The sequence below is a fragment of the Schistocerca nitens genome, chromosome 3 (genome assembly GCF_023898315.1).
Source record: "Schistocerca nitens isolate TAMUIC-IGC-003100 chromosome 3, iqSchNite1.1, whole genome shotgun sequence".
NCBI lineage: Eukaryota > Metazoa > Arthropoda > Insecta > Orthoptera > Acrididae > Schistocerca > Schistocerca nitens.
This window is the reverse complement of record NC_064616.1, coordinates 243,191,771-243,210,645: the sequence shown is the minus strand read 5'-3', so window position 1 is coordinate 243,210,645 and position 18,875 is coordinate 243,191,771. Positions and strand designations below refer to the sequence as shown.

The 18,875-nt window shown below is 43.6% G+C and overlaps 1 protein-coding gene across 1 annotated transcript in view; it reads left to right on the top strand.

Moving 5' to 3' along the window:
* The first annotated feature begins 238 nt into the window (after positions 1-238).
* LOC126248202 (zinc finger protein GLIS2 homolog) overlaps positions 239-18,875 on the top strand; it is a 235,276-nt gene continuing 216,639 nt past the window's right edge. Inside the window, exon 1 of the mRNA XM_049949003.1 lies at positions 239-261. The gene's annotated coding sequence lies outside the window, so the exon portion shown is untranslated. The remainder of the gene's footprint in view (positions 262-18,875) is intronic.

The following is an 18,875-nucleotide window of genomic DNA, read 5'->3' as shown; positions in this document are numbered from 1 at the left end:
CAGTCTCCAACAAATAATAATGAGATGACCAGGCAGCATACTCGTAAGTTTTTAAAAAAGATTAACTTTCTCTATTAGTAGTGCTAGTAGTAGTAGTATAGGAAGATTTTTTTCTCTAACAAATAGATTTATATATTTCGTTTGTTCTAGGCGACGATCAACAAGATAAATCGCTCCTATACGACAACTGCGATGATTTTTTTGAGGGGGCGGTGGAGTCACCTGACGAATTGTTTATGCCCTGCAGCCAGAGCGAAAAAGGTAATTACTCACCGTCCTTATTACCATGTGTGATTGTTAGAATTCATTTCCTTCACCGCGCCAGAAGCGGTAGACAATGTACTTATTTATTTTATTTCTACTTGTGGCTATCAGGGCACCACTAGTCGCCGCGCGGGAAGCGCGCGCGCAGCAGCCACGGCTGCTACACCGGGGCCCGACCCCGCTCCAGGCTGCTCTCACTGGGGACCGACCAATAACTCTACATGCACGCCCAGTACGTTTCCGTGAGAAAGTCAAATACCTCGGTGTCTGGCTGCACCGGAAATTACTCTGGGGGGACCACATACAACACATGACCAACCGAGCTAGCGCGAGGCTCAAGCAGCTCTACCCTATGCTCAACAGGCGTTGCACACTGAACAGAAGGGTGTCGAGGTCCATGTACATGACACTTATCCGACCCCTGATGACGTACGCAGCTCCTGTCTGGGGATACGCTGCGCCTACACGCCTGCGCCGTCTGCAGCTCATACAAAACTAAGTACTCAAAATCATAAGCAATGCTCCACGATACACACGCATAGCGGACCTTCACCGGGAATACCGACTTGAGACTCTCACGGAGGTAATCCACAAACTCACCACAAGACTATACAGAAACTCCAGACATTCTCAGAACCCGTTTATTCTGAATCTGGGGAACTACGACCACAACCATAGATGGAAACATGAAAGACCACAAGACATACTTGTAAGGACCTAACATCTATGGCCAAACACACGCAAACACAACGGTACAGGTGAGCCCCTGTTAATCAGACGCCATTACTGGATAACCAGCTGGAATACACTGCCGAATAACTGGCACCACGCAGGGAAGCCGTACCGTACACTGCATGCAGACAAGCTCCACACATCCCCCACACAGTGAGATGATCTATGGTCGATCTCCCACTACTGTATAACGATCTTGATTGTTGCAGGAATGTAGCGGCTGCAGCAACTGGGATACATCGCTATCGCTTGCCACGGTAATGATGCATGATACCCATACTAACAAATGCAACCTTGCATGAACTATCGCAGCTAGTAAGCCACTACTGCTCTTACTACCCATCCCACTGTCGCAGAGGTTTTTTTTCCCACGGCACGAGCCTTGGCACTTTTTTCCCTCTGCTCTTCAAATCGCTACCATCACTCGCGTTTCGTCCACTATCACCAGATGGACCGAGTTAATGCGTAGTCTTACCCAGACGCACGGATAACATCACAGCCCAGCATCCTGTGATCCACTTACTAGATAACTAACATGTTGACGGAGGTGACAGTAGAACTTTTGATTTGGTCACTACGTTGGTGCGGGCGTGGAGGGGCCCCATCTCTGTTACCCCGGCTGCCGCCGCTACCCCATCGCTCAGTCCTACACGGGCCGCCCTCTCACAGAGGCTCGATTCATCATCAGTGTCTCCTCCTGCACCGTCACATGAGGTACAGCGCATACCAACTAGTTCTAGTTATAATAGTATTAGTGAAGATCGTGTGGCTAGTGGCAGGTCTCTCCCCTGTCCTTTTAGTGAAAGACATCAGGTCAGTGACACCATACGCATTTGCAGTACTCAGTGATTGCCGACGCCTATGAGGAGCGAATCTCGTCCACCAGGATCGAAAACCCGGCAGGAGGTTACCGCGATCCTGTTGGATTTCAGAGCGCATGCCTTCCTGTCGTGGAAACAGAGCCCTCCTCTAGGTAGTCAATGATAAGCGGTATCCCGCCATTAAATGCAGTGCTGTGCTTTGCATTGAATTATCGCACCCCCCCAAAGTGTAGTCTGGTGCTGAAGAGACTACACTATGGGGCCAGTTTCTTAGCTTAGTAAAGATACATGAATTGACCTTTCTTTACCACCAAAATTCAAACTTGGCGCCAGTTCCTAGGAAGAGATGGTGGTCAGGTGACTTAGGTTCGTGGGGGTAGCCCAAGTGACCTATCTTCCCACGATTTTATTAGGTTAGTAGAGGTGTGATGCATTATCCTGTTGGAATTTGAACCGCCCGAAATTTTTCTAAGGAAGGGTAGGGGAGGGGGTTTAGGTTAGTGGATGTAGCCTAATTGACCTATCTTCCCACCAAAATCCGCCATCTTGGATGACGTCACGGCCGCTATATTGGATGATGTCATGTGCTGTTGCCAAGTCTACACGCCGCCATCTTGGATGACGTCATCGCCGCCATCTTGGATACATCTGGCAACAATGGAATGTGGGGCAGAAACTGCTTTGTCCCACGAATACTGTCAACCCATTTTATTGCACACCAAAACTGTCTTAGCGCCTTCCTATCCAGATAATATTGCATTAAATGTGCCTGTAATCGTGATTTGAGTTAATTACAAGTGAAAAGAGGAAAATATTCAGGATCTGCTATCTCTCAATGGACTGATTGGTAGGACACACCCTGTGGCATCAAGGGATAGTCAGTATGGTAATGGAGGGAAGGGTTAGGGGTAAAAATTGCAGAGAGAGACCAATATTCGACTGTAGTTAGGGGGTTCAGGTGCTGTAGGTTTAGGAGTTAGAGATGAAGGAGTTCACACAAGAGATAAGTGTGGAGAGCTGTATCAAACCAATCTTCAGACTGAAGACTGGAGTTGGCCGTTGTGATCGAGCGGTTCTAGGCGCTTCAGTCTGGAATCGCGCGACCGCTACGGTCGAAGGATCGAATCCTGCCTCGGGCATGGATGTGTGTGATGTCCTTTGGTCAGTTTGGTTTAAGTAGTTCTAGGTTCTAAGGGACTGATGACCTCAGATGTTAAGTCCCATAGTGCTCAGAACCATTTGAACCATTTTTTGAAGACTGGACAACAACTAGGATAAATAGTAAAAGCTTTTGTAGGACTAACAAGATGAAGGAGATGAAAATCTGAAATGGAACGAGGAAATTGTTAAAGAGAAGTTCAGGCTTCAAGTAGGCAACAATATGAATGTGTCGGACTATGCAAAATTAATCGACGCCAATCGGAGAAGTGTTCAAGGGAATGTGAGAGGTTACATTGAAACTCTGTGTAACAGTGCGAAGAAAAAACAACAGAAAAATATGTTCATTACGTAATATGCCATACGATGCAGAGCCGGCCGGAGTGGCCGTACGGTTCTAGGCGCTGCAGTCTGGAGCCGAGCGACCGCTACGGTCGCAGGTTCGAATCCTGCCTCGGGCATGGATGTGTGTGATGTCCTTAGGTTAGTTAGGTTTAATTAGTTCTAAGTTCTAGGCGACTGATTACCTCAGAAGTTAAGTCGCATAGTGCTCAGAGCCATTTTGAACCGTACGATGCAGAAAGTGACAACAGAGAGAAAATTTTACGAGCATTCGAAAGCCTCTTTAAATGTTTCTGTAGCTCAAGAGATTAATGAGAAGCATAGGTAACTTAGTTAATTGCGAAAATATTGATATTCTGAAAATAATGACAAATAAGAGGTATAAAGCCATTTGAGATATTAAGAAAAGAAAGGCACGTGGAGACGATGCCGTTCAATAGCAGTGGAGGAAAAAGAACACAAAATGAATTTTCAAAACTATTTAACAATAAAAATTACAATGACGTCATTTTTAATCCGGGATGAACCAAAGGATTGCGTTGTTGAAACAGAAGTCTACATATACCAGTTACCTATTTCGATTGTACATAAGGTTGGAGTCTTCTTACACGTCGGTCAGAGGGTCTGAAGGTGACAAAGTGTAATTCCGAAATTAGTCGCATAAATAAATTACATCCGGAATACAGAGGTGTGAAGGTGTTTTTACATGTGAATTACTTAAGTCTGTTATGCGTAAACAAACTGACTACAAACCAGTTATACTACAAATTCAAGTATCAATGTACATTTTATTAAGTCGAAATATATTTGTCTGTGTAGAAGATGCCTCAACTACCACGCGTCACTAGACTCAGAAATGCGTTCATAACAATATGTACATCAAGCTACAGCTTCCATTAGACCTCATTGCGAGTGTGGGAAATTCGTAACTGCAAGAGAGATCAAGCACAAAAATTCCAAGTGAGAAAAGCTGTTCTCAACATCTCTGGGAAAACGAAGAGGAGTTACATGTTAACTGGAATGGCTGAACTACAGTGTGGGGCAAATAATAGTGGCCTGGACCAGTGGAAACCATTTTTGGCAGCATCAATGGAGGAAGAAAATACCTACAGTTTCTTCCAATAAGATGGAGTAACTGCCCATTCATCCGGCCGAATCTTGGAGCACATCTACACAATCTTCACACCTGACAAAAGTTGTTAGCAGAGCTCAGTCTAGTCGCTGCAATAGCTGGCCACCCAGGTCACCTAATCTGTCAATGTGCGATTACTTCGTGGGGGGAGCCCTCAAGTTTGAGATGTATTGCAACAACTCTCACAGTCTTCAAGAACTACAGCAGACCGTTTCGATCCGCCTTCAGCAACTTGCTGATCATGGCACAAAAGTGCCAATAGATGAACAGTGGCCACTTTCAACATCTGCTATAGTCAGGTTAGTACTGTATTTCCTATCCTCTGCTGTGTTTCTTTGTATCCTGGAATTCTGTTCTCCGGGTCATTTTTATTTGACACAACCTGTACCTTTGTTTTGCTATTGACTGACTATTACTTGCCTAATGGAAATAAACTTCAAGTAATAGAAGAAACTGAAATGCGTCGGTTATTAATGTGAGAATAAGTTTCATAATTTAATCTGTAACAAGCCCTCACGTGCAATAAAGGTGTAATGGAATGATTCGATAGAAGAAATGGCAGATGATTTGTGGAATTAAATGCATGATTTTTCTATATTTTCTAACATAAAGACAGTAACAGTAGCTTGGATCGCCAATCCTGCTGGTACTTTCCAAAGTAGCTAGTAGTGTGTTCCTGGTCCTGTTTTGTACACATAATCACTGGACAGAGAAGTTTTGTGTCATTGAGCTAAGGCTGGCAGTAACTGTGAACTAGGTACTCTGGCAGAAGTGCGTACAATCAGGCACACTGTAGTACGAATCGTTGGGGGTGTATGGAAGCAGTGGAGCACGCTGCCGGTATACAGTATACCAAGTGTGTGAGAATCTTGTAGCAACTGATAGTCATTTCCGCGGATGCTTTGAGGTGCTGTAGGAATGAGAAGTCATGTAGGATTTCTAGTCAGAATTAATAACAAGTAAATATTGGATTCATAGGAGCGTTTTTTTAAGTTGCTGATCGTAAGGAGGCATTTCAGGCCAGCTCATGATTGAATACCTTAGGTTTTAGTTTTAAAATTATTTGAATATCTGCCTCCTTGAAACTGTTTTCATGTTGATTTGATATTCTGGAAAGTTCATGTCAAGTTAAGAGTTTCCAATGATAACTTAGTTTCATTGACCGCATAGGTGTTGTCAGAGCCTGTCAGTGTCCTGCCATCAGCTGATCGCTAAGTGATACAGAAGCAATAATAATTTTGTGTAACTCAGTGGCCTGGTTCTTCCTACTGGATGCCACTTCAGCGGTTTGCATGTCCCTAACTTACTCCAGTTAACGAATAGGGGAAAGAGGACTTACATCATAAACATGGTCGCTACATAGAAAGACGAAGTCTGGCTTAAAACGAAGACATCAAACCTTTCTGTGATCGAGATACGACCCCACGACCTCTCGGTTTCCGGTAACATGCTTTACCACTTTCTTTTCATTTTTATCGTTATTGTTCTCGGTATTTGGCCTGGGCGGACGTTACATGACACCTGGTCAAGTTAATCGTTGAATAATTCACTCAGTTTAATTACTATTATTATTAGTGTTATTATTACTAAGGGTAGTCAGCTCCATATCCGCATACTATGGCGCCTATGGGCTTAAGATGGCACGGCACATGGTCGGTACCTGTAGGCTTTCAAGGCCTAGTTGGCGGAGTTTAACTTTTCCTTTTCCAACTACCGACTTCCAGTCACCCATGAAAATTAAATTTTCGCCTCTGTAAACTATATGAATAATTTATTTTACCCCATCACACATTCCTTTAATCTCTTCACCATCAGCACAGATTGTTGGCATATAAACTTATACTATTGTAGCAGGTGTTGGCTTCGTGTCAATCTTGGCTATGATGATGCATTCACTATGCTGTTCATAGCAACTTACCTGCACTTCTGTTTTCTTGTTTATCTCTAGACCTACTCCCACATTATCCCTACTTGACGTTACATTTAGGACCCTGTGGACAAACTCACCTGACCAGAAATCCTGCTCTTCCTGCAACAGCATTTAAGTAATTTGCATTATCTCAAACTTTAGCCTGTCCATCTCCACTCTTAAATTCCCTAACATACTTACCCAACTAAGGAATCTAACATTTCATGTTCTGGCCAGTGAAATGCCGGTTTTGTTTTTCATGATGAAGGCATCTTCAAATGGTTCAAATGGCTCTAAGCACTATGGGACTTAACATCTGAGGTCATCAGTCCCCTAAACTTCGAACTACTTAAACCTAACCAACCTAAGGACATCACACACATCCATGCCCGAGGCAGGATTCGAACCTGCGACTGTAGCAGCAGCGCACTTCTGGACTGAAGCGCCTAGAACCACTCGGCCACAATGACCAGTGCTGGAATTTGAGTTTCCCGCCATTTTCTGGGGGGAAGGGAGTGGAGGAGGAAGATGAGGGTATTAGGTTAGTGGAGGTACCCCAATTGACCTACCTTCCCGCCAAAATTTGAACTTCCTGCCACAATGTCATTCCGATGTTGCCATATCTACCGCCGCCATCTTGGATCCGCCATGTTAAATAAATCTGGCAACAATGGAGAGTGGGGTGACGTTCTCTTTGTCCCACTATTTTCGAGACAGCAATTCTGAGTCAGTGACAAGAAAAAATGGGGTTCTGCTGCATGATGAGCTAGTGTCCTGTTCTGTTTGTAGTGTTGCATAAGCAGCATACTGTTAAGTTCAAATCTCAAACTCTGCTGTCCTGAACATGTCAGGGAGTTCGCTTTCATTGCATTGGCCAGTTAGATGGTTTATAGACAGTCGCTTTTGTAAGTACAACTAGTAACAAACTGTCAACATGATTAGAACTTATCACTTTCACATTGTTTTGCAGGCAGAAATACAGTATCAATCTGTAAATCAGTGCACTCTTTTCAAATTTACAGCGGTTATTGCTACTAAGAATGAACTGTGCATTTTATGACACAAAGAAAACTTAGCAGTGGTGTCAAACTACTGTAGCCATAACATCCAGAACCTTTATACTGCCACGTGTAAATATTCTAAAAGGGAATTACATTGCATGCTACCAAATGGTTGAAATGGCTCTGAGCACTATGGGACTCAACTGCTGAGGTCATTAGTCCCCTAGAACTTAGAACTAGTTAAACCTAACTAACCTAAGGACATCACAAACATCCATGCCCGAGGCAGGATTCGAACCTGCGACCGTAGCGGTCTTGCGGTTCCAGACTGCAGCGACTTTAACCGCACGGCCACTTTGGCTGGCGCATGCTACCTGTCAAGTAGCTCCATTTATAGTGCTTATAGATGTGAGTTCAGTAGGCCAAAGCAGCTAACACAATTTGTCGTCAGAAATATGTATCGAACGTTGAGCTTAAAACTTGTGGCGGCTTTGAGTCTGTGGTAAAAATGTAGGCCCCTTAGAGTGATAATTCAATGGATAGTACTACCATATGTCACAACTACACCACTAATTACCATATGTTCTAAGAGTTCGAGTTAGTAGTAGAAATTTAAAATATGCTGTGAGGTATGAAGTCTAAAATACGTGAATATTGTGTATAATATCAGTCTGAAGACTTCCAGAGAACTGAACACTGTATCAGAAGCTATATATGTAAACTTGATGCACTTGTGCCAAATATGTGAAATTGTGTGAAGCATATCAAACTGTTGATGATGATCGTGAAACCTTTCCCAGAGCTGAGTCCTTTAGTTTAGTGAAGTCCAAGATGAGCAGATGGAATACTTAGATTTATTGGGAACAATAGCAATCCGCTATATCACTAGTATTGGGACACCCTGTGTTCTGAGTCACTCTGCATTGTTTCCAGATGCATCCAAGGCGGCGGCGATGACGTCATCCAAGATGGCGAAGTGTAGACTTGGCAACAGTGCATGATGTCATCCATGATGGCGGACATGACGTTATTCAAGACAGCGGATTTTGACGGGAAGTTTGAATTTTGGCGGGAAGATAGTTAAATTGGGCTACAACCACTAACCTAAGCCCCCTCCCCTCCCCTCACCCAGAAAAAAGGCGGGAAGTTCAAATTCCAACAGGGTAATGCATCACACCACAGTTATCTCTACCGAACTAAGAAAATGGCGGGAAAGAAAGGGCAGTTGGGCCACCTCCGCTAACCTAAGTGGTCCAACCACCACCTCGTCCTATCAACTGGCGCCATGTTTGAATTTTGGCGGTAATGGAAGGTCACTTGGGCTATCTCTACTAACCTGAGAAAATGGTGGGAAAGAAAGGTCACTTGGACTGCCTCCACAAACCTGTCACCCAACTACCACCTCTTCCTATGGATTGGTGGGAAAAGGACCCAGGCTGCATTGGGATGCTGGAGAGAGGAACGAGTGTACTTTATTTATTTTGGGACCATTTGTTTAGGGGCGGATTTTGAGAGGTAGTAAATTTATCACAGTGATACAGAACACACGCTCTGACATGCCACACAGCCTGCAGACCTGCAAACCACTCGTAAATAATGCAATACATTTATGTCCAGAGAGCCAAACAACTTGTAAATCGTCAAAATAATAATCCATCTAAAAGACTCTGTGAACATGCTTGCTAATTGTCAGATATCGAAATCATGCACCAGTCTTTATGTAAACAGTTTGAGGCACTACCGCAATCCAATTCGCTACGAGGTCCAGAGCCCAACTGACATAGAACGCAGCACCATCACCAGAGGGCGCTGTCGTCCGTTCCGTGACGTAATCCAAGATGGAGGCCATGACGTCAGCTGATGACGCAAGTACTGTTATCCAAAAAAATGGTTCAAATGGCTCTGAGCACTATGCGACTTAACTTCTCAGGTCATCAGTCGCCTAGAACTTAGAACTAATTAAACCTAACTAACCTAAGGACGACACACACATCCATGCCCGAGGCAGGATTCGAACCTGCGACCGTAGCAGTCACAGGGTTCCGGACTGCGCGCCTAGAACCGCTAGACCACCGCGGCCGGCACCGTTATCCAAAATGGCCGCAAACAGTGTGTTCATCTCATGGTATGGAGTCCAACTGGTCTAGTACATAGTACTAGCGCATAACACAGGCTACAGATGTGCTCTCAAAATAATGCAACAGACACACCAGAGGATTACAAACATGTTTCATATATCACTCACGTCTTCAGATCCCCTATGTGTAACCCTTTAGAAATCTGATAGAAGCCGGCCGGTGTGGCCGTGCGGTTAAAGGCGCTTCAGTCTGGAACTGCGTGACCGCTACGGTCGCAGGTTCGAATCCTGCCTCGGGCATGGATGTGTGTGATGTCCTTAGGTTAGTTAGGTTTAATTAGTTCTAAGTTCTAGGCGACTGATGACCTCAGAAGTTAAGTCGCATAGTGCTCAGAGCCGTCTGATAGAAATGTAAAAAAAAAAAAAAAAACAACCTTGGAATTTATGTGAGGAATCACCTAAAAATGCAATGTTAGACTGTTCATTAGATCACTGTCAATTTATAGGAAGGGTTATTGAGTTTTCCTTGTCTACATCGAAATCAAAATTTTCATACCAGGGCATACCTATAGCGAAAATAGCTGTCAGTTAAAGAATAATCCTGACACCCAACGAAAGTATGAATACTGGTATATGTAGCTGAGAATTTGTGCTTATGTGTCTACTACTGCTACTGCTACAGCTAGTTGGTAACCTATTGCAATCTGCCACTAGTACCTTACTGAATTCACCATCGGACCTCCTGTTTGCATCCATGGAATGAATGCACTACAAGGGCCACTAGTACAGTGCCAGCTGCCTCAGGATGAAACAGCTGTAGAACTGATTCATCTACATGTGTGAACTGCATGCACTCATGAAGTTGTATGCCGAAAGTATGACAAATGGTAGCAGCAGACCTCTATCATGGTCGGCTACAAACTTCAGCTGGAAAAGACGTCCAATACCAGCTTGTTATTGAAAGAATCACTAGAATAAACTATATAATCTCTCAATTAAACTTTTAGTTTCATGATTATGCATACACTTATTGATAAAAGCCTGTTTCACGAGTTCTGTGCGTAGTGCTATCAGGTACCATTGCAATTACAGAAGAAATACTATAATATTTTATAAATTTGTAGTAAAACTCGCTACATGTATACACTCTGCTATGTACGAGCATTTTGTTTGGTGTGGGTGGGGTCACTGGTGGTGTCTTCCTGTTATTAATCTCCTTTTACCCAACACAGTTTCGTGAGAATTGCATTGTCATTGTTCCAGGGAGTTCCATTTAAGTTACCTGGGATGCTGATGGTGGCAGATACTGTGTTCCCTGACTTGTAATCAGTGTTCAATAAAGTTCCGTGATGTTGCTGTGATGTTGCAGTGTTGACAGCTTCTAATGCGATGTGAAAATTCTGTGACCTTGTTCAGCAGCTATGAATCGATGGTCTCGTGGTGATTGGAATTAATAAAATCTCTGACTTCCAGCGTGTCAGGTGGTTAAAATCCCACGAGCTTTCGAACGAGCTCTTCTCGTCCATTTTCAAGTGGTAATTAACTTCTGTGTCACTGTGGCGTTGTCGTTATATAGCCGCGCTGCTGGCTGTGAAGTTACTGGTGCCCTCTTCCTCGCCAGTTGTGGTAATGTTTTCGTCCCACATCCGTCGCGATTCCTTCAGTCTCATGATGTACGGGTCCCAGGCTGTGCTGAGCCCCAAACCGCCGATCCTGTTGAGGCGTTTTCAGATATTTTAATTTCTACTGCTTCTTCGATAACGCTGTCCCAAAATCCCTTCTTCCTCATAACGACAGACACCAAATTCTATTCGATGAAACATCTGTCGTTATGAGGACGAAGGGATTAGCGCCATAAAAGAAGCGGTATAAATAGACTTCCTTGCTGAGTTTCTAAAGCGTCTTCTGCCACGGCTGATTTTTCAGGATAGCTTACGCTGTTCAGGGTGTAGGGTGTTCAGAACGCCACGTTTTTGTGCCAGACACCCTCGTCCACCATGTTAAAGTCGTCTCAGAATCTGAAAATCTGCACTAGAAGTAAGCCACCTCCGAAAAGTCTCCCGTGACTTGCTACAATCACCGCCAGGTATCACAGGATATTTTTGGTAAGAGACGCAGGAAAAACTCCACCGGGAAAAAGGACAAAGAAAATTGCTTTTTTCCTTTCTGTGGCACATAGTCGGGAAAGGTTAGCAATCTCCTGAAGAGACACAACGTCTCATCAGTGTTCCGGCCCCCAGCAAAAATACGACAGCTCATGAGGCATGTGAAGGACGATCAAGGGCTTCGATCACTTGTTGCATATATAATACCAAGTCAGTGTGGCTGCTACTACGCCGGTCAAACAGTACACACTGTGGAGCAACACCAGACGGAACACAAGAAGTGCTTAAACCTACGCTATGTTGAAAAATCAGCCTTGGCAGAATATGCTTTAGAAAACAGACACCGAATTCTTTTCGATGAAACTTCTGTCATTATGAGGACGAAGAGAATTTGGGACAGCGTCGTAAAATAAGCGGGAAGAATAAAAGTATCTGAAAAAAACATCAACAAGGATGGTGGTTTGCAGCTCAGCACAACCTGGGACCTGGCCATCGTGAGGCTGAGGAGGACACGACGGACGTAGGACGAAATCATTATCACGATTGACGAAGAAGAGAGGACCAGTGACGTCACAGTCAGCAAAAAACCTGTATAATGACGAGGCCACAGCGACATGGCAGTGATTTACCACTTGACAATGACGAAGGATAGCTCGGGCAAAACCTGGTGGGATTTTAACCACTTGACACAGCAGGAAGCCTGAGAAGATTTTGTTACTCAGCAGCGTCTGATTGTTTTGGTGTTGAGGGCTGTATTGTTCCACAGTATGGTAGATGGTTGGGGATGAAGACACTCGCGTCCGCAGCACACCATAAGCTGCACGTATCCCCTGGGTGGTGCTAAACGAGTATCAGAGCTGGCAGCCAGACTTATCTAAAACAGATCTCCTGGCTTAAACATGAGCGCGAAACTACTTCACAACGGTTCTTCTCAGAAGCAACCAACCAGACACCTAAGCCATAACATTCGAATTTTACAGCTCAACATCGAAGGGCTCAGCCCATCTAAATCACACCATCCCTTTTGTATGCTACTCGAAAACAATGTAGATGTGGTAGTCATTCAAGAAACTCATATAGATAACGAGCAAAGACTGTATTCAAGAGGACGTGTAGCTGGATATGAAGTCCTGGGAGCTACATACCACCAGAGCTACGGCTGTGCTACCTATACACGCAGTAACACAAAATGCGCATCTGATATCTGCAAACTCCGTGCAAAATATTGAGACTGTCTCAGTTGAAGATGGTTGTTGTAGTTGTGGTCTTCAGTCCTGAGACTGGTTTGATGCAGCTCTCCATGCTACTCTATCCTGTGCAAGCTTCTTCATCTCCCAGTACCTACTGCAACCTACATCCTTCTGAATCTGCCTAGTGTATTCATCTCTTGGTCTCCCTCTACGATTTTTACCCTCCACGCTACCCTCCAATGCTAAATTTGTGATCCCTTGATGCCTCAAAACATGTCCTACCATCCGATCCCTTCTTCTAGTCAAGTTGTGCCACTAACTTCTCTTCTCCCCAATCCTATTCAATACCTCCTCATTAGTTACGTGATCTACCCACCTTATCTTCAGCATTCTTCTGTAGCACCACATTTCGAAAGCTTCTATTCTCTTCTAGTCCAAACTATTTATCGTCCATGTTTCACTTCCATACATGGCTACACTCCATACAAATACTTTCAGAAACGACTTCCTGACACTTAAATCTATACTCGATGTTAACAAATTTCTCTTCTTCAGAAACGATTTCCTTGCCATTGCCAGTCTACATTTTATATCGTCTCTACTTCGACCATCATCAGTTATTTTACTCCCTAAATAGCAAAACTCCTTTACTACTTTAAGTGTCTCATTTCCTAATCTAATCCCCTCAGCATCACCCGATTTAATTTGACTACATTCCATTATCCTCGTTTTGCTTTTGTTGATGTTCATCTTATATCCTCCTTTCAAGACACTGTCCATTCCGTTCAACTGCTCTTCCAAGTCCTTTGCTGTCTCTGACAGAATTACAATGTCATCGGCGAACCTCAAAGTTTTTACTTCTTCTCCATGAATTTTAATACCTACTCCGAATTTTTCTTTTGTTTCCTTTACTGCTTGCTCAATATACAGATTGAATAACATCGGGGAGAGGCTACAACCCTGTCTCACTCCCTTCCCAACCACTGCTTCCCTTTCATGTCCCTCAACTCTTATAACTGCCATCTGGTTTCTGTACAAATAGTAAATAGCCTTTCGCTCCTTGTATTTTACCCCTGCCACCTTCAGAATTTGAAAGAGAGTATTCCAGTTAACATTGTCAAAAGCTTTCTCTAAGTCTACAAATGCTAGAAACGTAGGTTTGCCTTTTCTTAATCTTTCTTCTAAGGTAAGTCGTAAGGTTAGTATTGCCTCACGTGTTCCAACATTTCTACGGAATCCAAACTGATCTTCCCCGAGGTCCGCTTCTACCAGTTTTTCCATTCGTCTGTAAAGAATTCGCGTTAGTATTTTGCAGCTGTGACTTATTAAACTGATAGTTCGGAAATTTTCACATCTGTCAACACCTGCTTTCTTTGGGATTGGAATTATTATATTCTTCTTGAAGTCTGTGGGTATTTCGCCTGTCTCATACATCTTGCTCACCAGATGGTAGAGTTTTGTCATGACTGGCCCTCCCAAGGCCATCAGTAGTTCTAATGGAATGTTGTCTACTCCCGGGGCCTTGTTTCGACTCAGGTCTTTCAGTGCTCTGTCAAACTCTTCACGCAGTATCTTATCTCCCATTTCATCTTCAACTACATCCTCTTCCATTTCCATAATATTGTCCTCAAGTACATCGCCCTTGTATAAACCCTCTATATACTCCTTCCACCTTTCCGCCTTCCCTTCTTTGCTTAGAACTGGGTTGCCATCTGAGCTCTTGATATTCGTACAAGTGGTTCTCTTCTCTCCAAAGGACTCTTTAATTTTCCTGTAGACAGTATCTATCTTACCCCTAGTGAGACAGGCCTCTACATCCTTACATTTGTCCCCTAGCCATCCCTGCTTAGCCATTTTGCAGTTCCTGTCGATCTCATTTTTGAGACGTTGTATTCCTTTTTGCCTGCTTCATTTACTGCCTTTTTATATTTTCTCCTTTCATCAATTAAATTCAATATTTCTTCTGTTACCCAAGGATTTCTATTAGCCCTCGTCTTTTTACCTACTTGATCCTCTGCTGCCTTCACTACTTCATCCCTCAGAGCTACCCATTCTTCTTCTACTGTATTTCTTTCCCCCATTCCTGTCAATTGTTCCCTTATGCTCTCCCTGAAACTCTCTACAACCTCTGGTTCTTTCAGTTTATCCATGTCCCATCTCCTTAAACTCCCACCTTTTTGCAGTTTCTTCAGTTTCAATCTGCAGTTCATAACCAATAGATTGTGGTCAGAATCCACATCTTCCCCTTGGAAATGTCTTACAATTTAAAACCTGGTTCCTAAATCTCTGTCTTACCATTATATAATCTATCTGATACCTTTTAGTATCTCCAGGATTCTTCCAGGTATACAACCTTCTTTTATGATTCTTGAACCAAGTGTTAGCTATGATTAAGTTATGCTCTGTGCAAAACTCTACAAGGCGGCTTCCTCTTCCATTTCTTCCCCCCAATCCATATTCACCTACTATGTTTCCTTCTCTCCATTTTCCTACTGACGAATTCCAGTCACCCAAGACTATTAAATTTTCGTCTCCCTTCACTACCTGAATAATTACTTTTATCTCGTCATACATTTCATCAATTTCTTCATCATCTGCAGAGCTAGTTGGCATATAAACTTGTACTACTGTAGTAGGCATGGGCTTTGTGTCTATCTTGGCCACAATAATGCGTTCACTATGCTGTTTGTAGTAGCTAACCCGCACTCCCATTTTTTTTTATTCATTATTAAACCTACTCCTGCATTACCCCTATTTGATTTTGTATTTATAACCCTGCAATCACCTGACCAAAAGTCTTGTTCCTCTTGCCACCGAACCTCACTAATTCCCACTATATCTAACTTTAACCTATCCATTTCCCTTTTTAAATTTTCTAACCTACCTGCCCGATTAAGGGATCTGACATTCCACGCTCCGATCCGTAGAATGCCAGTTTTCTTTCTCCTGATAACGACGTCCTCTTGAGTAGTCCCCGCCCGGAGATCAGAATGGGGGACTATTTTACCTCCGGAATATTTTACCGAAGAGGACGCCATCATCATTTAATCATACAGTAAAGCTGCATGTCCTCGGGAAAAATTACGGCTGTAGTTTCCCCTTGCTTCCAGCCATTCGCAGTACCAGCACAGCAAGGCCGTTTTGGTTAATGTTACAAGGCCAGATCAGTCAATCATCCAGACTGTTGCCCCTGAAATTACTGAAAAGGCTGCTGCCCCTCTTCAGGAACCACATGTTTGTCTGGCCTCTCAGCAGATACCCCTCCGTTGTGGCTGCACCTACGGTACGGCCATCTGTATCGCTGAGGCACGCAAGCCTTCCCACCAACGGCAAGGTCCATGGTTCATGGGGGAAGTTGAAGATGGTACTGTAACAAATGTCTGCAAGCCTCCAGCAGATAGCTGGCCAGCTCATGTTCTTCTCGTTTCCTCACATCCAAGTGTATATATTGGCGACTTCAACAGCCATCACTGCAATTGGAAATACAGCGATACAGACGAAAATGGCGAGGACCTGGCAAAGTGGGCTTAACGTAACAACCTTAGCCTAGTTTTTGACTCAAAGGAGAAGGGAACATGTAAATCTGCAGCCTGGAATATGGATTCCAACCCTGACCTATGGTTTGTAACACAGGACTCCCAGGGACAACCTCTACATGCTATAAGGACAGTCCTTGCAGTTTCCCAAAAAGCCAACACCGGCCAGTTATTCTAGACGTAGGAATTCAAATTCCTGTAATCAGATCAATGCCTAGACCAAGATGGAACTTCAGGAAAGCAGACTGGACTAAATTCTCCAAAGAACTTGATAAAATGATCAGATGGATGCCCCCACCAACTGAAAATTATGAAAGATTCGTTGGAGCAGTTCTAACAACACAAAAAAATGCATGCCCAGATGATTCCGTAGAGAATATATCCCCGGCTGGAGTAATGACTGCGAAGAAATGTATCAGCCCTATTTAACCACGAATAATAGCGGAACTGCTGCAGAACTTCTAAACCACCTCGATAAAGCTCGTAAAGAGTGCTGGGAGCGAAAAACAGAAAGTCTGGATTTTAAGAGGTCAAGCAGAGAGGCGTGTAACCTCTTGAGAAAACTGGGAGGAGGTCGACCACCCACCCGAAAAGATTCTGAAGTAACACCAGACCAGATTTCGAACAGAATAAGTTCCCTCTCCAAAGCGCCCCACATAAGCCACACACAAGAATGGTTAAGAAAAAGCTTAGAAACATGAAGCAGAAGGCACCCAACAAATCAGAGTACTTAACTGTAGATGAGATCACTGCAGCAATCAAAGAAATGAAAAAAAGGCAAAACTCCAGGATTTGATGGGATACACCCAGAGTTCCTCATCAATTGTGGAAACAGAACTCGTAGATGGCTTGCAAGTTTCTTCACCAATATTATGCTGTCAGGGAACATGCCAAAAGCCTTCAAAAAAACAAAAATCATAGCAATACTGAAGCCGGGTAAACCAGCGAACAAAACTGCTAGCTATCGCCCAATCACCCTCCTGAGCTGCTCTTACAAGCTTTTGGAAACAGTCATCCTCAACCGAATCGGTCCAAAGATCCACGAAGTTATTCCCATTGATCAGGCAGGATTCAGGCCAAACAGAAGCTGCGCAGACCAAGTGCTCATCTTAACTACACACATAGAAGCTGGATTCCAACGTCACCTTAAAATGGCCGTGCCTTTTATTGATCTTACAGCTGACTATGATACAGTATGGAGACGAGGACTCTTGTAAAATCTCGCCAGTGTAATACATTGCCAAACTACAATCAGGCTCATAAACAACATGCTATCTGAGAGATACTACCAAGTAGTCCTTGGCAACCAACTAATCAGACAGAAGAAACTTAATAATGGGCTTCCTCAAGGCTCAGTTTTGGCGCCAATCCTGTTCAACTTGTGTACATCTGAGCTCCCTGAAACAGAGTCAAGGAAGTGCAGACGATCTGGCCTTGGCCGCCCAGCAGAGAACTCTTGAAGCTGGTGAGGAGATCCTATCCGCAGATCTAAGCACAATAGATGAATACTTCAAGAAGTGGACACTGATACCAAATCCAATGAAGACTGAAGTCAGCTGTTTTCACCTTAACAACAGAATGGCCAATGCGAAGTTTAATGTCACCTTTAATGGTCAGGTCCTTCACCACCAAGACTCTCCAAAACACCAAGGAGTGACTCTTGGTCAAAACCTCTCTTACAGGAAGCACATAGAAAACAACGCAGCAATCTGATCACGGAATAACATCATACAGAAGATGAGTGGTATCTCACGGGGCGCAAGAGCTACGACACTGCGATGCGCTGCCTTAGGCCTGGTCTTTTCTGTTGCTGAATACTGTGCCCCAGTATGGCTCAATCGCAGACATGTGAGAAAAATTGACGCGGAGCTAAATGCAGCAATGAGGACAATAACAGGCAACATTGCGCCACCAGACCTCCGAAGACAGAACGCCCTCCTCAAGGAATACCAAAAATTACTTAAAATTCCCGAGCTTCCAATGCACTCTGACGTTCCTGCACTCCGAATGAACCGGTTAAAATCTAGGCAGGCATCTGTCTTACTGGCAGAATCGCTACAGGCAGCTACTTTCAGTATCAACAAAAAGTGGACAGAAATGTGGAACACTATTGCCCATGAGGAACATCAGACCCTCCAAAGACCTGACACAAGACTAGTTGGTATGGAACTAACGCGACGTGCCTGGAAAACAATTAATCGGATCTGTACAGGCCATGACATCTGTGCTGAAAACCTCTACCGATGGGGAAGGGCTTCATCTTCTCAGCGTGACTGTGGAAATGAACACCAGACGATCCATCCATCACATTGCAACAAGCTGTAGCATAAGAGCCTACCATGGGAACTTGGAAGATTTCTTTGAAGTGACAGAGGCAGCCCTTGAATGGATCGACAAATTAGATATTAATTTGTAGACTTATTTTTTAAATTATAAATTTGAAATCAATATATTTTTGTAAAATTTTGTAAAACTATGTAATCCACAATTGCTAGTCGCTATTCATATGTAATGCCATACATTAAATAAATGGTAGATGGTGCCTTATAATATGTGAAAGTACTGTGCCTCTTTCTTAGGAATGTTAAATCTGAAGAGTTTTGGAAGT